General features: G+C 33.0%; 1 long non-coding RNA gene across 21 annotated transcripts in view; it reads right to left on the reverse strand.

Annotated features, from left to right (window-relative positions):
- Positions 1–21,502, reverse strand: part of LOC136027194 (uncharacterized) — a 146,531-nt gene that overhangs the window by 11,816 nt on the left and 113,213 nt on the right. For 18 of the 21 annotated variants that reach the window (XR_010617536.1, XR_010617533.1, XR_010617528.1 and 15 more), the window contains 4 exons: positions 15,845–16,110; positions 14,513–14,740; positions 11,841–12,479; positions 3,879–4,590 (listed from right to left, as the gene is read on the reverse strand). This is a non-coding gene — a long non-coding RNA (uncharacterized LOC136027194). The remainder of the gene's footprint in view (positions 1–3,878; positions 4,591–11,840; positions 12,480–14,512; positions 14,741–15,844; positions 16,111–21,502) is intronic. The other 3 variants (XR_010617524.1, XR_010617521.1, XR_010617517.1) reach the window with 2 other exon arrangements.

Genomic DNA, 21,502 nt, shown 5'->3' on the forward strand with positions numbered 1-21,502 from the left:
CACGACTTTAGCAATTCTTATGAGAGTAATGCAGCAAATTTAGAAACAGTGGAAAATGGAATAGACGAGGATAATTTGGAAGAAATGAGGCGAAGAATCCTGGATGAAATGGAGAGAAAATTACTTAGGGCAGGCTCATCAATTTCTGCAGTGGAAGAGAGTGACCAATATCACAAGAAACAATACAAACAAAGGACACCCTCTCCATTCCAAGGAAGGTATCGCAAACGAAGGTTGGATATGGCAGAAAAGGAAGAGGAAGATCGAAAGAAAAGGCACAGAAAAGATGGATTTCCCAACAGGGATAGCTCACGGTCTTCAAGAAATAGGAGAGAAGACAGTTATGAGAGAAGAAGGAAATATGAGGCTCCAAAATCTTTCTGGAGGAGACCATAGGTTTTATAACAATTTTCTGTTTTAGATGCTGATATGCTTTTACAGGATTACAGTTTGGAAAATTCTCGATTTCTAGATATCAAAATTACTTTTTCCTTAGGCTAGTTTTAAATTTTTCGTAAGTTAGTTTTATATTATGATTGTTTTTCTTGAAGATGATCTTTTTGCCTCGAATTTGAATATATATATATATATATAGAGAGAAAAAGAACATCTTCCCATTTCGTTTTTGGCACAGAAAATGGTAATTTTAGCAAAACCGGGCGACAATGAGTGAAGGTGGCCCCTTCATGAAACCCCTGTCGGCCGAGCAGATAATACTCGCTTCAAAGTAAGCGAGGGGGACTTGGGAGCTGGCTAAAACTACCATAATATGAGTGAATCTGCCCCTTCCTCAACCTTCAGTCTTTATGTTAAAAATCTTTATCTTCTTTAGAAATACGTCCATTCAAAATTAAACGGCCCTTCTGTTCGATCAATCTCCTAAAAGCATTGTGACAAAAAAGAAAGATTGAGCAAGGGAGCAGTCCCCCTCATATATAGATTAATTTCTGCTTGTTTTAATTTTTAATACTGCTCCTTACTTTTAAGTAAAAAAACTTTTTTTTAATTTCTGACCCTTACTCATATCTTGCCAAAAAATCCCTTTTCATTCCCCTTGGAACGTTTTCCCCTATGAAAAACACCCCACCCCACCCCAAAAAAAATGTATATTTCCCAATAACAAATAGTATAGCCTATATGAACAATGGGCAGATTACATATCTTACAGCCCTTTCCTCAGGGATTACAGGGGTCAATCCCATCTCAAGAGGCATAGTTAAAGGACCTTTTAACTAACCTCCATTGGGAGTGTGGGAGGGACAGGAGACTTGAAAGAGTGCTAGAAATTATACAGCTAAAAAAAAATATGGATTAGTTATGCACTGTTTTCATTTCAAGAGGGGGGAGGGGTAAACGTAAACTGAAGAAAAAACTCATCAGAAAACAACGAGGGAAATAAGACACAGGAAACCTCAAAGATCTCGGGATATTGGGGATTGGGGGTTGAGACTGTCCAAACGCCTGGTTTCAAAGCCGATGCTGGCTGTACTGATGACAAAGAACAAAAAGATAAACTTGCAGTAAGAAAAAAAAGTGCTGACACCTACACAAAACCTTTGCTAATCCATCTTTAGTGAACAATGTAGGCTTCAAAAATACTGAAAAAATGACAATACAAAATTGACGAATCAAAAAAGCTAACAATGGAAGTCATGGAGAACAAAACTAACAAACATCGAATCAACCCAAAAGATACATAAATAGTAGTAATCCTTCTTGTTTTGTCAATAATAGAAGTTAAGATTACCAAAAATTTTTCTATTTGTCTTGTCAGACTTTCAACTTTTCGTTTACTAGCATATGTATCTAATTTACTTGTGCCAATTTAGCGATTAGAAAAACAACAACAAGTTATTCAGTGCTGAAGACTTTAGCGTATAGATCAAGGTATTGAGGACCCCTTCATATGTGGAATAATTTCCGTTCGTTTTCAGTTTTAATGTTGCTCCTTTCTTTAAAGGAGCTTTAAAGTTGCTCCTTTCTCATAATTTTTTAAAAATTATGAAAAATATAAATAGCCTATTATTGAAATCAAAAATTATATTGCAATTGAGGTATCGGGTTGAATTGAACCTGCCTCCTCTTGTATTCTAATTTATTATTTTCAATGCAATTAGTTTATACTTGGATTCGTCAAACGAAAAAATAGATGAATTTACAAGGAAATTAGAAAGGTTAATAAAAGGACATAAAGGAGGTAAATGGTTCATCTCCCCTTAGGTTTTATGCTAACCTCACCACCCAAATATATACAATAATGTACAGAGATTGAAAAGGTTAACAAAAAACAAAGAGGGGGTAATCCAAAACTAATGATTTATCCTGCGCCCCCTATCGGAAGAGGGGAAAAACATTTCGGCTGATTCCAGAGAAATTCTAATATGATAAAACAATGGTATACACATCCTTCTTATCAATGAGAATTGAGACACTGTAATTAGAATTAGAACTAAAACAATTAATTAAGTCATTAAATAACTAATAATTATTAATTATCATTATTCTCAACATTAAATCCAGTTATACTCTTGTTGAATTGTTTCAACAATTGTGGTACAACACTAAGTCCTTGGTTATAATCACTGCGTCTCTGATAAAGTCCATTAAAGAATAAAGTCATTTTTTTTACTTATATGCCCACAAAATGCAGGCAGGATTAAATAGGCTACAACACAGTCTTTTGAAAGACAAAATATTAGGATAGAGTCTCTCTCCATTTAACTGCATAGATCCATAGTTATGTTTAATAGACTTTAACTAGATATGTATGTAAAATCTATTTCTGACTAAATTCCTTATATTCTTTTGCCTCTTACATTACCAAAAAACCCTCTTCCTTGTTATTTATTCCATTTACCTCATCAACCCCCTTTTTGTTCACTAGTTTAATTTCTTTTTAAATTCTGCGAGTTTTTTTTTTTATGTTTCCAATGTTTGTAACATGTCAACTTATCAATCTGTCTTATTCTTGATCAATATTACCATATTTCTCTTTTTTATTGTCTTTGTTTTGTTTCTGAATTGTGAATTGGCTTATTTTGACTTAGGATAAGTCATTTTCTAAGATATAAATCTTATCTAAGTCAACGCATACTAGGAGTGTCCATTCACAAAACTTTAGGGAGAGGGGAGTAAATATGTTTCTCCAAATCTAGGGGTTAATTTTGTTGTTTTTTCGACTGTCCTTACCGCTCTCCCCCTCCCCGTCAATTTATATGTCTAACACAGATCCATCTTGAGGACTGAACAGCGGGATGGGGAAGTGTATCTGCGACAGAGGCAGTTTTCAGAAGTTTTCAGAAAAATACAAGGAAATTTGCAAGAATCTCCCCCCCCCCCCCCCATCTTGGAAAGTGAATCTCAAAAATAAATTTGTCCCAAAACTTCAGTATTGTTTTTGGGAGGAAGGGTCTTTCGATTAACCAGATTCAAAGAACAATTAGGGGAGAATAACAGGTCTAGATATATCCTGATAAAAGCAAATTTCAAAGTATTACATGTTAACCAAGACAAACCTAATTACCTTGACCTTGCTTGTTTACTATTAGACCTATAGTTTACTATACTGTGTAAGTGTTAAGCAATGATTAAGCACTGTATACTTACTTTTTTGGCAGAATTAAATAAATAAAGTAATAGGAATGATAATAAAATATTATCGAAAGTAACATAAATAATATTTATAGTATTATATATATATATATATATATATATATATATATATATATATATATATATATATATATATATATATATATATATACGATATGAATAAATAATATTATAATAAATTAAAATAAAAGGTTTAATAAAAGAGTGTAAAATAATTAAAGATAAATAAAAAAGTAAAAACTACTCATAAAACCCCAAAAAATTACCTCAGGCGATATTTTGCTGAGCTTCATTGATGGCTTCATCATTCAAATATTCTTAGAGCCTTTTGGCAGTTTAATCCAATTATCAGTTTTTACACTCTTTACACTAGATTTTTCATTCTCTACAATTTTCACAACTCTATCACCATCAACAATTACTGTGCCGAATTTCTATATAATGTTTTCTTCAGCCAAAATTGGACTTTATCCTTTGTCCTTTTGATGTTAGTTTTTTGGTCTTTTTCATGAGGCCCTTTATAAGGGATTTTTTTGTCATTTAAAATATGGATTTGCTCACTAGCACTGTACACAACAGGATTTTGAACTTCTTTAGGACTACATTCAACTGATGGAGGCTAAGGGAGCGCCTGTTCAAAATGAGGTTCATTCACTGTTGTCAAAGTTTGTGACCAAGGTAAATGACCGTCCTTTTTATTGACATTTACCTTCTAACATTTGGTAGTTTGCATTTTCACATTGTTTGGTATAACCTGCACTGGTCAGCCAACACTACTTGGAATCACAACTGGAAGATATTTGTGTGAAATCTACTCATGTGTTTGTGCTGGGAGCGTTGAGTCTGAGATGGATGAATGGTAGTTTGTGACATTGGACTTTGGTGTGAAGTCCCTACACTCAAAGTAACAGAGGCATGAGATGGTGGCGAAAACCCTGGAGACTGCATTGGGGCATATGAGCTCACTTGTTGCATTATCTGAAAGGTCAAGTTAAACAGATCAAAACAAAAATAAAGAAAAAAAGAAAACAAAATTTCAAAAAAACAAAACAAACAATTACTTTCATTTGACGTTACACTTTGATCTAGAATGATCTTCCTGAAGAAGTTATCCCTAAAATTTTTTTTTCTGTTTGCTCTTTCGAAAGAAGGTTCATTAGTCTACTAAAACCTTCATAAAGGACTAGTGACAAATATTTAACAATACCTTGGACCACAAACTAAAAAAAATAACAATAAAAAAAATTTTATACTATACATACTAAAATCAACAAGAGCTAAGAGCTCATATGGCACTTGTGACGAGGCAAGAAGAGCTAAGAGCCAAGAGATCATATGGTATGAGATCTAACAAAATTCTATGAATCAATAGATACATTTAAAAAGGAATAAGAGGCTTAATGCCGGTCAGGATTTAAAACAAAAGTTCTGAGTCACGATGTCCTTCTAAATATCAAAATTCATTAAGATCCGATCACCCACTCGTAAGTTATAAATACCTAATTTTTCCTCTCCCTTTAGCCCCCTAAATAGTCGAATCTGGGAAAACGACTCTATCAAGTCAAATTTTGCAGCCCCCTGACACGCCTACCAATTTTCATCGTCCTAGCACGTCCAGAAGCACCAAACTCGCCAAACCACTGAACCCCTCCCCCCAACTCCTCCAAAGAGAGCGAATCCAGTACGACTTTTTCAATCACGCATAAAGGACATTTGTTTATTCTATCCACCAAGCTTCATCCCGATTCCTCCAATCCCAGTGTTTTCCCAAGATTTCCCCCTCCAACTCCCCCCAATGTCATCAGATCCGGTCGGGATTTAAAAAAAGAGCTCTGAGACACAATATCATTCCAAACATCAAATTTCACTAAGATCCCATCACCCGCTCATAAGTTAAAAATACTTCATTTTTTCTATTTTTTCCAAATTAACCGCCCCCCCCCCAGATGGTCAAATCTGGGAAACGACTATTTCTGATTTAATCTGGTCAGGTCCCTGATACGCTTGCCAAATTTCATCGTCCTAGCTTACCTGGAAGTGCCTAAAGTAGCAAAACCGGGACCGACAGACAGACTGACAATACCAAGTGCCATAAAAAGCACAGGAGATATTTAACAGCATTAAAAGATAAACTGTGCAAAATATTTTTGCTGATATATGAGCTGGATATAGCGTATTTCAGACTAAAATCAGCCGTATTTATTCAACAATAAAAACTGAAGTTAAAGGCTTTCAAAAAAAAAAAAACAATTTGTCAATGCTTATTTTAAAATCGTTTTATGGCTAACTTTTTAAGATTAAGAGTTTGAGTCAGTAAAACAGAAACAAACAATTCATAAGTTCTTAATTATGAAGCCAAAAAAGGACAGATATTATGACTATTAATAGAAGTATTACAAAATACTTTTAACTGAAAGTTGCTAAAAAGTCATGAAATTTCTTATGCAAAAATCAGCCGTGTTTATTCGAAATTCGAAAAAAAAAAATTCAATTCAATATGTACAGAAAATTCAGAAAAGAATTCCAACAATCTTGCAATTTTTGGGAAATACACATATGGGGGAGAAGGGTACACACCCACGAAAACATTTAAGAGGGCAAATAAAAGAAATGGCAAGAAATTCCGATTTGATGATTACTATTTGATGTTGCTTCATTTCATATATAATCTTTTTAATGGTTGACTTGAATATATACAGCTTTATGTGACGCAAAATACAAATTCCATAGCCATTACTAAACAAAATCTTGTTTGATATATAGGATTGTATATAAATAAACACATAAAATTACTCCAAGCAGCATTTTTGATATTGTCTCTTTCCCCTCCTCTAACAGTAATAGTTTTAAAGTCTATTCCGTCACTTGCATTTTACTGAAAACTTTTTCAGTCGATGTTTTTCAAAACATCGACGAATAATAAACGAAAATCACTAGAATAATCATGATGAATGAAAAGAACTAATGAAAATCAACTGAATATTTAATATATAAGAATATTAATCCCACAAAACTCAGCAATTCAAGATTTTTTTGATTTTTTCGTTTCATTTTTTTCCAAAATTATAATTATAATCATAAGAAATGTATATAATATAATTTGTTTTCAAAACGCACGAATGAAGTAACAGGCTTTAGAACATTTGCATTTAGAGGAGGGGGAAGGGGGCAGTAGCTAAACTCCAGCTTGAATTAAATTTGCTCATTCTAAGTTTGACTTCAATATCCAATTTAGCTTTTACTCTTTTTAAGATTTACTAATTCATCATCTATATCAGTATCTATAATATTTATGTTTGATATAATTATTTGTTTTAATTTCTGGTCATTTCAAGTTTAAATTACTATTGGACTTTACTTAAGCTGATCTTAAGTTTAATATGGCTCTTTGCTTTTAAAAACTTCTTCTTTTTACTACATTATTATCTGTTAATTTTTTGATTGCCAAAGTTTATTATTGGTTAATATAGTGAATATTTCTAAGTTATCATGTCTTTGGCTTAAAAATAAAAATTTTCTATTTTAATCTAGTAGGGCTAATTAGTGTATTTTTATTTATTTTAATAGCCCCATCAACGTTCCCTGAACGGGGATGTTTAATATTTTTTAGTGTCTTTCAACAGAGAACTGAAAATTAAAGAGAATTAATTAATAAAAAAAACAAAAAAAAAACAATTCATACAAAGAACCACTATTCGCACCTATTCATAAAATAATATAATTATTCAAAATTATCAGTTGTGGTGAAAGATAAATTTGTTTCATTTAGTTTTCATTTTAAAGCCAACATGTTTTACTTTTAACACAAGTTAAACCATGGACAAACAGTAAATTTAAGAGCGCCATCTATTTTCAAACAAAGATAACTTTTTCAAGATTTGAAGCACAGAATAACAAAGTGGTGTCTTTCTTGCCGTTGATAGCATCGTGTCGTTTATTTGTAGCTTTCCGTTTTGGATATTTTGCAAGACAGCTTAAATCATTTGTACAACATATCCTCTTCAATGGGAGCTGTTTTGCCTTGTACGTAAAGTGCTGTTAAAAATTACGCCCATATTCCATTTTAGTTTTGTCTGACATCTACAATTTTTATTTATTAATAACGTGTTGGCCTGCTGTCGGTTATTCCATGGACATTGATAAGGTTTCAAGGTTGTGGGATTAATATTTGGCGATGTTTGACAAAAAACGCCTTTCCATATCTCATTTGGATCTTTCTGCTCTGGATTTTTTTTTTTAAGATTAAAATGATTCTCTTGTAATACAATCTACGCTAACTGATATTTTTAGGGCAAGCCAAAGCTAGTGGAATATTATGTTGGTACGCTTTCAAAATCAGACAGACATACTTTGAAAACCAAGTATGGACTCTTGAACATATAAGGCTAATCATGCTGTAAGCTTTACATAAAACACTGAAAATGGTCACTGTTGAAGATCAATGACCTTCCCTGAAAAATCAACATAAAAACATTCAAAGGAGAAAAAGAGATATCAAGGGGGGTCTGTTTAATGCTTAAAATCTTAAAACCTTTTTAATGGTTATGACAAGAGACATTTGTTGAAAATATATATTGTTTTCAGCAATAGTATAATCAAGGCAAGGCCTGTAGCTTTGGGGGTTACAGGGGATAGTAGCTCAAATCTCATTTGTGATAATTTTCTTGTTCAAAGTTTGGCAAGAATAATTTCTAATTGTTAAGGTTTCACTTTTCGAATCTCTTCTTTTTCAACTTAGGAAATTAAAATGTAATTTGCAGCGATTACTTATTGCTGCAAATTAGTGCCTGTGAAACATTCTTTTTACGAGCTGTATTTAGTTCTTTTAGGTTTTATTTTTCAGTGCCTGTTTTTATTTAATGTTTTAGTTGTAGGTAGTCTAAAATATTGTCTTCGGAAAACTATTCTGATTAGCCCGAAATTATTCTAGTTTACTTATTTGAAGGGGTTGCCGAAGTCTGAAAGAACATTTTGCTGTATGAATTGTGAGTTGTGAATTTAAGAATGTGTCCTTGTGTGGAGTTGTAGGCTTAGGCTGAAGCCCTCTTCACCAAAATAAATGTGAAGGGAAGTAATGGACTAGCAAAGCAGATGTATTGCGAGGCCACCCCCACCCTCTCTTCTTCAGCGTTACTGTTGCGCGTATAGTTACGACCCCATTAGGTTATTTATTTGAAGTTTTCTGGCCCTTAAATTTGTATGGTCGATGTAAGTGCCCCCCCCCCACTTAAAGCCAAAATTGAAAATACCTAGGGAGAAGTCGAATTAACAAGCAAAAACCATCTTTTTTGGCCCCAGCCAATAGTTCTGCAGAGCTTTCCAAAATGTAATGTCATATTCATCAATCCGGCCTGAGGTCCACACTTTCCGTAAAAACCGCACAGGTTAGACCGTTTCCAGTTTCCACGGATAGACTGAGATCGGCGGCAAAAAAAAAAAAAAAAAAAAAAAAAAAAAAAAAAAAAAAAAAAAAAAAAAAAAAAGGACAAAACCAGAGTGTTGCTCTCGCAACACAATAAACGGGTTTCCCTGATAAAAAAATGTCCAACATTAAATGTTAAGCCCTGTAGCGTTCTTTCATATTTTTTTTTTTATCAGACTAAGACTAACATATAATAAGTAAAGATTGCACATAAAAATGAGAGATATGAAGAATGAGACAAGAAAATAGAGGATAAGAAGAGTGAGAAATATGGAACTAGACATGAGAATGAAGAATTATTCTCCATTCCAAGGAAGGTATCGCAAACGAAGGTTGGATATGGCAGAAAAGGAAGAGGAAGATCGAAAGAAAAGGCACAGAAAAGATGGATTTCCCAACAGGGATAGCTCACGGTCTTCAAGAAATAGGAGAGAAGACAACTATGAGAGAACTAGGGAATATGAGGCTCCAAAATCTTTCTGGAGGAGGCCATAGGTTTTATAACAATTTTCTGCTTTAGATGCTGATATGCTTTTTACAGGATTGCAGTTTGGAAAATTCTCGTTTTCTATACATCAAAATTACTTTTTCCTTAGGCTAGTTTTAAATTTTTCGTAAGTTACTTTTATATTATGCTTGTTTTTCTTGAAGATGATCTTTTTGCCTCGAATTTGGATACATATATAGAGAGAAAAAAAGAACATCTTCCCACTTCTTTTTTGGTACTTTTAGCAAAAGAACTTTTAGAAAATGGTAATTTTAGCAAAACCGGGCGACAATGAGTGAAGGTGGCCCCTTCATGAAACCCCTGTCGGCTGAGCAGATAATACTCGCTTCAAAGTAAGCCAGGGGGACTTGGGAGCTTTCTAAAACTATCATAATATGAGTGAGTCTGCCCCTTCCACAACCTTCAGTCTTTATGTTAAAATGTTAATTTTCTCTAGAAATACGCCCATTAAAAATTCAACAGCCCTTCTATTCGATCAATCTCCTAAAAGCATTGTGACAAAAAAGAAAGATTGAGCAAGGGAGCAGTCCCCCTCATATATGGAATAATTTCTGCTTGTTTTAATTTTTAATAATGCTCCTTACTTTTAAGTCAAAAACTTTTTTTTTTAATTTCTGACCCTTACTCAAATCTTGCCAAGAAATCCCCTTTCATTCCCCTAGGATCGTTTTCCCCCATGAAAAACACCCCTCCCACCCAACAAAAAATCATGTATATTTCCCAATAGCAAATAGTATAGCCTATATGAACAATGGGAAAATTACATATCTTACAGCCCTTTCCTGAGGGACTATAGGGGTGAATACCATCTCCAGAGGCATAGTTAAAGGACCTTTTAACTATATTGAGTCTAAAAGTTATCCCAAAATTTTTATTAGACGCCTTCAAGGAAAAGAGGGATGTGTGAGGGGGACTACTTATCTTGCAATCTTTTTAGACACTTAAAAAGGGTACTAAAGCTTTTCAATCTCGATTTTGGGGAAATTTTCTTTACTTTGCATAAATGGAAAGAAAACCACCTATTTAATATATTTTCTCAAGATCAATCGGAAAAAACACCCAAAAAAAAATTGTGGCAACTGTTGTTTTTACAAATTTAAATACAAGCAAAAGGTTTACAATGGTCTAGTATTTGGCTAGATATTCACCACACCTCTATTGGGAGTGTGGGAGGGACAGGAGACTTGAAAGAGTGCTAGAAATTATACAGCTAAAAAATATGGATTAGTTATGCACTGTTTTCATTTCAAGAGGGGGAAGGGTAAACGTAAACTGAAGAAAAAACTCATCAGAAAACAACGAGGGAAATAAGACACAGGAAACCTCAAAGATCTCGGGATATTGGGATTGGGGGCTGTCCACACGCCTGGTTTCAAAGACGATGCTGGCTGTACTGATGACAAGAATAAAAAGATAAGCTTGCAGTAAGAAAAAAAAGTGCCCACACCTCAATTCAATGAGAACTGAGACACTGTAATTAGAATTAAAACTAAAACCATTAATTAAGTCATTAAAATAACTAATAATCATTAATTATCACTATTTTCAACATTAAATCCAGTTATACTCTTTTTGAATTGTTTCAACAATTGCGTTAAAACACTAAGTCCTTGGTTATGATCACTGGGTCTCTGATAAATCCCATTAAAGAACAAAGTCATTTTTTTTACTTATATGCCCACAAAATGCAGGCAGAATTAAATAGGCTAGAACACAGTATTTTGAAAGACAAAATAGTAGGATAGAGTCTCTCTCTCCATTTAACTGCATTGATCCATAGTTATGTTCAATAGACTTATTGTTTTAAACATAATAAACTTGTGTTTAACATTTACTGTGTAAATGTTAAGCAATGAATAAGCACTGTATACTTAATTTTTTTGGTGGAATTAAATAAATAAAGTAATAGGAATGATAATAAAATATTATCGAAAGTAATATAAATAATATTTATAGTATTATATATATATATATATATATATAAATATATAATATATATATATATATATATATATATATATATATATATATATATATATATATATATATATATATATATATATATACATATATATATATATATATATATATATACATATATATATGTATATATATATATATATTTATACATATATATATATATATATATATATATATATATATATATATATATATATATATATATATAAATAATATTATAATAAATTAAAATAAAAGTTTTAATAAAAGAGTGATAAAATAATTAAAGATAAATAAATAAAAAAATAAAAACTACTCATAAAACCCAAAAAAAATTACCTCAGGCGATAATTTGCTGAGCTTCATTGATGGATTCATCATTCCAATATTCTTAGAGCCTTTTGACAGTTTGGTCCAATTATCATTTTTTACACTCTTTACACTAGATTTTTTATTCTCTACAATTTTCACAACTCTATCGCCATCAACAATTACTCTGGCGAATTTCTATATAGTGTTTTCTTCAACCAAAATTGTCATTTAAAATATGGATTTGCTCACTAGCACTGTACACAACAGGATTTTGAACTTCTTTAGGACTACATTCAGCTGAAGGAGGCTAAGCGAGCACCTGTTCAAAATGAGGTTCATTGACTGTTGTCAAAGTTTGTGACCAAGGTAAATAACCGTCCGTTTTATTGACATTTACCTTCTGACATTTGGTAGGTTGCATTTTCACATTGTTTGGTATAACCTGCACTGGTGAGCCAACACTACTTGGAATCATAACTGGAAGATATTTGTGTGAAATCTACTCATATGTTTGTGCTGGGAGCGTTGAGTCTGAGATGGATGAATGGTAGTTTGTGACATTGGACTTTGGTGTGAAGTCCCTACACTCAAAGTAACAGAGGCATGAGATGGTGGCGAAAACCCTGGAGACTGCATTGGGGCATATGAGCTCACTTGTTGCATTATCTGAAAGGTCAAGTTAAACAGTTCAAAACGAAAATAAAGAAAAAAAGGAAACCAAAAATTTCAAAAAAGAAAGCAAAATAAAATAATTAGCTTCATTCGACGTTGCACTTTGATCTAGAATGATCTTCCTGAAGAAGTTATCCCTAAAAGTTTTATCTGTTTTCTTTTTCAAAAGAAGGTTCATTAGTCTACTAAAACCTTGACATAGGACTAGTGACAAATACCTAACAATACCTTGGACCACAAACTAAAAAAAATAATAATAAAAAAAAAATTATATACTATACATACTAAAATCAAAAAGCACAGGAGATATTTAACACTATTAAAAGAGAATCAGTATGAGCTGGGTATAGCGTATTTCAGACTAAAATCAGCCGTATTTATTCAACAATAAAAACTGAAGTTAAAAGCTTTCAAACAAAAAACAATTTCTCAATGCTTATTTTAAACAGGTTTTAAGGCTAGATTAAGAGTTTGAGTCAATAAAACAAAAACAAACAATTTATAAGTTCTTAATTATGAGGCCAAAAAAGGACAGATATTATGACTATTAATATAAGTATTACAAAATATTTTTTACTGAAAGTTGCTAAAAAGTCATGAAATTTCTTATGCAAAAATCAACCGTGTTTATTCAAAATTCGAAAAAAATTTCAATTCAATATTCTTTCTTGCCATTTTGAACACAAATTACTAATTAATTGCCACAGGCAAGTTTCAGAATAGTTTCTCTTTAAACGTGTTGCTTAGTGAATGCAGTTCATGCATATAAGTCTTGATGACTCATCCTCTTTGTCCCGTTTCTGGAAGGGATTATGTTGGCAAGAGGGGAGTTGGGGTTTCAATTTCCTAATTTTTTTGCGGAGTGGGGGTTAATGACAACAACAAAAAAAGTCAACTTTCAAACAGTTTGCTAAATTGAAATGTAACTATATATTGAGCATTCCAAGGCTTTAAGTAGTTAAAAAAAAAAAGAATATTTACAAAGATGTTAGATACACCCCTTCCCCTAGGATGGTAAATCTTTCTCCACTGTTCAATGTAAAGGTCATCTCCCACCCGTCAGATTTTTTACTCCCCTCCAAGATTTAAAATAAAATACCCTTTTTGGTATTTCGTTAAAAAAAAAAAGAAAACAGAAAAATAGACAAATTGCCCCCTCCCAGATTTAATAAATATTGTCCCCTCAACCCAACATTTAAATTGGTTGAATTGCCGCCATTGGTTGTTCATACAAGGATGGTTGTTCATACAAGAATAGATGTTCCCAGATTTAATAAATTTTGTCACCTCAACCCAACATTTAAAATGATTGAATAGGTGCCATAGGCTGTCATACAAGGATGATTGTTCATACAAAGATGGTTCATACAAGGATGGTATTCATACCAGTGTCGACCACATTTTTTAAAGCCACAAATAGCCACAAATAGGGTCATCATTATTTTCAAATGATAATCAAAATTCTTGTAACCAGCCTACTTTCTGTTAGTGCTGAAGTGGTTAGCTTTTCAGAGATTTCTTGAACAGGATCTTGTTTGCAAATAGCAGGATATCGTTGCAATCAGGTTTTGAGTCCAGATAACGGAAAGCCAGTTAAATAAAAATTTTATTTAAACAATCTGAAGTTAAAAAATTATCGAAACGCTTGTAGTCTAAAAAAAAAACTTAGCCGGCATAATCTTAATATTATCTTGATTGAATAAAAAATGAGCCTTTCAACAATTTCCACTCAATGAATAAATAAAAAAAAAGAATCCAATGTTAACAAAATCCGCAGTATAATAAACGAATCAAATTTTTAAATTAAATTAAAAGCTGGATAATAATATGCTACAGTTTGTTGTTTACCTCTTTTGCAAGTTCACCAAATTAAAATGTAACTAAGCATCGAGGTTTCCGAATCTTATAGTCGCAAAAAAAAAAAACACAAAAAGGATAAGGACAGTTATTGACAATGACGTACTTTAACAATTATCTCCTATCTTATACAACTAAATTACATTCAACAGATTTAGAAATTAGCTTACTGGGTAGAGGCAGGGTGACTGATGACCAATTATCAAAGGATTGGGTGGAGACATTAGGAAGCTGATTTATAATGTGAGGTGGAAGAGCACCAGATATGGGTTATGCATACACTAAGCATGTCTGAGACTGCATCATCCGCTGGATACTACTCCTTGATGGTATTCCTCTTAGCATCATCTGACAGAAGGACTGTACCATTGGTGTTTGAGTTTGACCATTTCAGCAACCTATAAATATCACTCATAATGGAAACAAATTTTCAAATAAATATCTGCAATTTATTATTTATTTATGAAAAACTCGTTGTAACAAAAAAGACAGAGATATGTATTTGTCAAACCATTCATTTACAGAAGACAAAAACAAAAGCAAGAATAATAAAATATTACCGTTGTTTTGAGAGGGCCTTTTTTAATTTAGTGTTTGCCTTCTTTCAATTTGTCCTTAGCAATTTCATTGGTATATTCTCTTTACTCTTTATTTACTTTGGTGCACATGTAAGTCTTAGAGATAATTAATTAACTTAACAAATATCTTTGTGACTATGGGAATAAACTTGTTGGCAACCTGGCTTCAATGTAAATATGGTTCTAGTTAAATGCCTCATCAGGCCACACCGGTTGGCCATTAGAAGTGGTAAAAATACAAACCACCAAATCTAAGTCTTGAAGATAATTAAATAAATAACGGAATTCATGACAAAGGAATAGATATGCAGACAACTTGATTTCAATTTAACTTTGGTTCTAGTTTGATGCAGCATCAGGCCACTATGGGTAGCCGTAGAATGTGGCAGTTGGGAGGTATCAAAACATTTAAATGGAATTCTCGGATGTCAAAACAAAATGAAAATATATTAATGGGTAAAACCTCTAACTAAGAAGGAGAATACCAGTCTTAATTAAAAAGTTTACCTGCTAATATTTGTTTTTCATTTCACTTTAATTAGTTTTTAGAAATAAATACTTCGCTGTAATTTTAATAGTTAACAATTCAATTTACTGATTTTATTCAAAATTTTCAATTATCTGCTACTCATAAAAAGGATACCCACACATGCTCTATATCAAATGGAAATAAAGGGATTTCCTTGATAAAAAATGCCCAACATTAAAATTTATGCCCTGTAGCGTTCTTTAATTTTTTTTATTTTTTTTTTTATCAGACTAAGACTAACATGTAATAAGCAAAGATTGCACATAAAAATGGGAAATATGAAGAATGAGACATGAGAATGGAGGATAAAAAGAGTGAGAAATATGAAATGAGACATGAGAATGAAGAGTTAAAATACAAAGAATAAGCACAGAAGAATTAAAACGTATAATAACCTTGTTTAGGACCAGCAAAACAGTTGAAAAACTTTTCAAAAGCACGGGTCTTCAAGGTTCATGCACAGCTCCCTCAGTCCCATCATTTAGTTGAATAGCATCGGAAGAGCTCAAAGCCAGAGTCTGAATCAGCTCTTGATTCATCTGTTCATCTCCAGAGCTTGACAATTGTTTCTGAGATCCTTCCCCAATCCGTTGATTAAAGAGAATGGTCTTCTCTCTGGGATGAGCTGTAACAGCTGTTGTAAGTGGAAGTTGAGGCAGCACTGGAAAAATTAAGAGATTAATTACTAGAACCTAAATTTGCTTTTAAGATACTGACAGCTCAAGAAGCTGAAGTTGCAAGGACCTTAAAAGTTAAGTTGGAAGTTTAGGCAGCACTGACAGCACTAAAAGATCAATTACTAGAAACTAAATTTACCAATAAGATAGAAAAAGTCACAGAAGTTGAACTTGAGGAACTAATTGAACAAGAGCTAAGAGCTCAGATGGCACTTGTGACGAGGCCGGAAGAGCCAAGAGCTCATATGGTATGAGCTCTAGCAAATTTCTAAAAATCGATAGATTGATTTAAAAAAAAAAAAAAAATCAGAGGCTTGATGCCGGTCGGGATTTAAAATAAGAGCTCTGAGTCACGAGGTCCTTCTAAATATGAAAATTCATTAAGATCTGATCACCCACTCGTAAATTAAAAATACCTAATTTTTCCTCTCCCTTCAGCCCCCCAGAGGGTCGAATCGGGGAAAACGACGTTACCAAGTCAATTTGTGCAGCTCCCTGACACATCTACCAATTTGCATCGTCCTCGCACGTCCAAAAGCACCAAACTCGCCAAAGCACTGAACACCACCCACTAACTCCACCAAAAAAAGAGCGGATCCATTCCGGTTACGTCAATCACGTATCTACGACAATTGCTTATCCTATCCACCCAGTTTCATCCCGATCTCTCCACTTTAAACATTTTCCAAGATTTCTGGTTTCCCCCTCTAACTCCCTCCAATGTAAACAGATCTGGTCGGGATTTAAAATAAGAGCTCTGAGACATGATTTCCATCTAAATATCAAATTTCATTAAGATGCGGTCACCTGTTCGTAAGTTAAAAATACGTAATTTTTTTTCTAATTTTTCCGATTTATCTGTCCCCCCACTCACCCCCCTCCAGAAGGCGGAATCGGGGAAACGACAATTTATAATTTAAATCTGGCCTAGTTCCTAATACGCCTGCCAAATTTCATCGTCCTAGATTACCTGGAAGTGCTAAACTAGAATAACCGGGACAGACAGACAGACAGGATTTGTGATCGCTACATGTCACTTGGTAGATACCAAGTGCCATAAAAATGGTTTCTCATGTTTTAATGGATGTATCATCTGCTACAAACTAGTAATAAACAAACTTTTACCTCCCATAACAACTACTATGCGTAAACTATAGGCAAATTTTAAAGCTTATACCCTTTTCCCGGCTGTTGGGGATTGAAGTTATACCCAAAGACATAGTTATTGAACTTTTCAACTATGCTAACAAAATGGCCATCTCAGAATTTTGACAATGAGCCCTCTCCCTACATTATAGGACCATTGTGTCCTAGTTCATTTACCCTATCTACATAAAATAAACTGTATTATTTCTAAGTCATTTAAATTAAATAATCTTTTCAAATGTTGTGTTTTATTTTGAAAAAAATTACCATAAAAATAATTATAATAAAAAAAAAATTCGGAATAAACCTCTCTTTAAAGTACAAGACAAATAAAGTGTTTTGTATGCAAAATAAATTTGAATACAAGGAAATAATAAACTTATTGACAAACAAAAACATGTGATTACGATGAAAACGTGTTGTTATCTTTGGCTGAGAGAAGAGCACATGTGTCACAGGATGTAAACAAACATATGATTAAAACCAACTTGTTGGTATGCAGCCAGAATAAATAGTTCAGTATAGAAAGGTTGAGTAATTAGATGGCTATGAAAAGATAATTAAACAAGGAAAAAAAATGCATAGAATTATTGAGACAATAGGGCAAAGTGAAAAAAAAGTAAATATAGTTAATGAGTTACTGAAGACTATATACATAAAACTATACCCTTAAAGCCAAAATTGAATATACCGAGCGAGAAGTCGAATTATTTGAAAAAATGAAGAAAATTTTAAGTGAAATATATATATATATATATATATATATATATATATATATATATATATATATATATATATATATATATATATATATATATATATATATATATATATATATATATATATATATATATATATATTTATATATATAGTAATGTTAAGAGTTTTGACTAGCGAAAAATCTTATAAAAATATAAAAAAGCAAACCGAATTTCAAGAATGTAATCCGAATTAATTATAGGTTTACTCAATAGATGAAAGTGTCAGCTTCTCCCTGTCACCGTTTAAATTATTTGAATTCTTAAATCAATTGAAAAAATCCCATTGCTAAATTGAATAATTTAATCATTCAATATATATTATTTTGACTATCTTATTTATAGTGATTAATATAGTGTAACTATCTTGTTTATATTGTAAACCGGGGAAACTTTTAATTAAGACAATACACTGCCAATTAAGACAATGGCAACACTGACGAAAATATGCCCCGGCTTTAAAATTTTCATAATTAAAAAAAAAAAAAATGTATTAGAAAAATCGATGTTTTCACGTATTAATACACGAACGAACAGTCTAGGGGCAAAAAATTTTCCTTTTGATGGTCTTGGTGCATTCACAAATAGGAAAGTTTTGACACCATTCCTCCATTTTTGACACCATTAACCAATTCCAAAAAAAGAAGTAAGTTTAAAGAACGTAATTCGACAGGTTGATAGAGCTGAGTCTCATTTATCGACTGATAGCAAAACCGTTTTATGTCGAAAATCTAAAGACAAGGGATAGCAGAACAAGACATGTCAGAATCCTTATTAAAAATTGATGTTCCAAGATGCATTTGCTCGTATTTTGACTCCCCTTCTCATTTATTTCAGGAAAAGGGACTTCGGCCTAAGCTCACAACTCGACAAAGGACCGATTCTTACAGCGAAATGTTCTTCCAAACTTCGGAAGCCCCTTCTAATAAGTAACTCAGAATAGCTTTGGGCTAATCGGAGTAGTTTTTCCAAGAAAATATTTTAAGCTACTGTGTTAAAACATTAAATAAAAACATGAATTTTTCCGAGGGTGGGTGGGGGGGGTTCACACAAACAAAAAAACAACTAATAACGACAAAAATGTGCTTATATCCATTTTTGTTATGTTTTTACGAGTCAGAAAACATTTCGGGGGAGGGGAGGGGTTCAAACCCCAAAACCTAACCTGGATTTCAAAACCTAACCCAATTTCAAGAATGTAATTCGAATTAATAATTACAAATATTGATATGCTGGTACATTTTATTCTAGAAAAAATTAAAAAGATAAAAACAAGCACCCAAAAAAGGTAAATAAGTTCTATTCACAAAAAGAATGTTCCACTGATATTTATTTGAGCCTAATTGCCAGTTTTGAGCGCATTGATTTTTGGTTTCAGCCATACATTTCAATGGCTGAATGTATTTCTAATGATTTGAATCATACTATTTGCTATGCATTGCTTCAAACGTAAAATGCATACTAGGTTTTTTACGACTGTAAGATTTTGGAAAACAAGATTTTAATTACAACCATAACTAAAATAGCGCTGTTACTGGGCCTTTTATGCAAGGCTGTTACATCCAAGAAACAGCTGAATTGGGCTGTTACAACCGTTAAACGGAATGTTTCCGAAGACCATACGTCAGCAATTCTCTTTGCATTGATTGGTGCAAATATCTAAGAGCTATGTCGTTCATTAATATAAGGAAATGAAATCGTTAAAACTTTCCAGTTGTGAAACTTACTTACATCAAGCAACAACATAATAGATATTAACATGGATCAAAGTTTTGAATTAGAAATATCTTTTTATTGTGACTGTGCGATTTGTAAAGGCCATTACCACGACTTTAGCAATTCTTATGAGAGTAATGCAGCAAATTTAGAAACAGTGGAAAATGGAATAGACGAGGATAATTTGGAAGAAATGAGGCGAAGAATCCTGGATGAAATGGAGAGAAAATTACTTAGGGCAGGCTCATCAATTTCTGCAGTGGAAGAGAGTGACCAATATCACAAGAAACAATACAAACAAAGGACACCCTCTCCATTCCAAGGAAGGTATCGCAAACGAAGGTTGGATATGGCAGAAAAGGAAGAGGAAGATCGAAAGAAAAGGCACAGAAAAGATGGATTTCCCAACAGGGATAGCTCACGGTCTTCAAGAAATAGGAGAGAAGACAGTTATGAGAGAAGAAGGAAATATGAGGCTCCAAAATCTTTCTGGAGGAGACCATAGGTTTTATAACAATTTTCAGTTTTAGATGCTGATATGCTTTTACAGGATTACAGTTTGGAAAATTCTCGATTTCTAGATATCAAAATTACTTTTTCCTTAGGCTAGTTTTAAATTTTTCGTAAGTTAGTTTTATATTATGATTGTTTTTCTTGAAGATGATCTTTTTGCCTCGAATTTGAATATATGTATGTATATAGAGAGAAAAAGAACATCTTCCCATTTCGTTTTTGGCACAGAAAATGGTAATTTTAGCAAAACCGGGCGACAATGAGTGAAGGTGGCCCCTTCATGAAACCCCTGTCGGCCGAGCAGATAATACTCGCTTCAAAGTAAGCGAGGGGGACTTGGGAGCTGGCTAAAACTACCATAATATGAGTGAATCTGCCCCTTCCACAACCTTCAGTCTTTATGTTAAAATCTTTATCTTCTTTAGAAATACGTCCATTCAAAATTAAACGGCCCTTCTGTTCGATCAATCTCCTAAAAGCATTGTGACAAAAAGTAAAACAAAAAAGGAAGATTGAGCAAGAGATCAGTCCCCCTCATATATAGATTAATTTCTGCTTGTTTTAATTTTTAATACTGCTCCTTACTTTTAAGTCAAAAAACTTTTTTTTAATTTCTGACCCTTAGGCTACTCATATCTTGCCAAAAAATCCCTTTTCATTCCCCTTGGAACGTTTTCCCCTATGAAAAACACCCCACCCCCCCCCCAAAAAAAAGTATATTTCCCAATAACAAATAGTATAGCCTATATGAACAATGGGCAGATTACATATCTTACAGCCCTTTCCTCAGGGATTACAGGGGTCAATCCCATCTCAAGAGGCATAGTTAAAGGACCTTTTAACTAACCTCCATTGGGAGTGTGGGAGGGACAGGAGACTTGAAAGAGTGCTAGAAATTATACAGCTAAAAAATATGGATTAGTTATGCACTGTTTTCATTTCAAGAGGGGGGAGGGGTAAACGTAAACTGAAGAAAAAACTCATCAGAAAACAACGAGGGAAATAAGACACAGGAAACCTCAAAGATCTCGGGATATTGGGGATTGGGGGTTGAGACTGTCCAAACGCCTGGTTTCAAAGACGATGCTGGCTGTACTGATGACAAGAATAAAAAGATAAGCTTGCAGTAAGAAAAAAAAGTGCTGACACCTACACAAAACCTTTGCTAATCCATCTTTAGTGAACAATGTAGGCTTCAAAAATACTGAAAAAATGACAATACAAAATTGACGAATCAAAAAAG

This window comes from Artemia franciscana, chromosome 5 (assembly GCF_032884065.1).
Source record: "Artemia franciscana chromosome 5, ASM3288406v1, whole genome shotgun sequence".
Lineage (NCBI taxonomy): Eukaryota > Metazoa > Arthropoda > Branchiopoda > Anostraca > Artemiidae > Artemia > Artemia franciscana.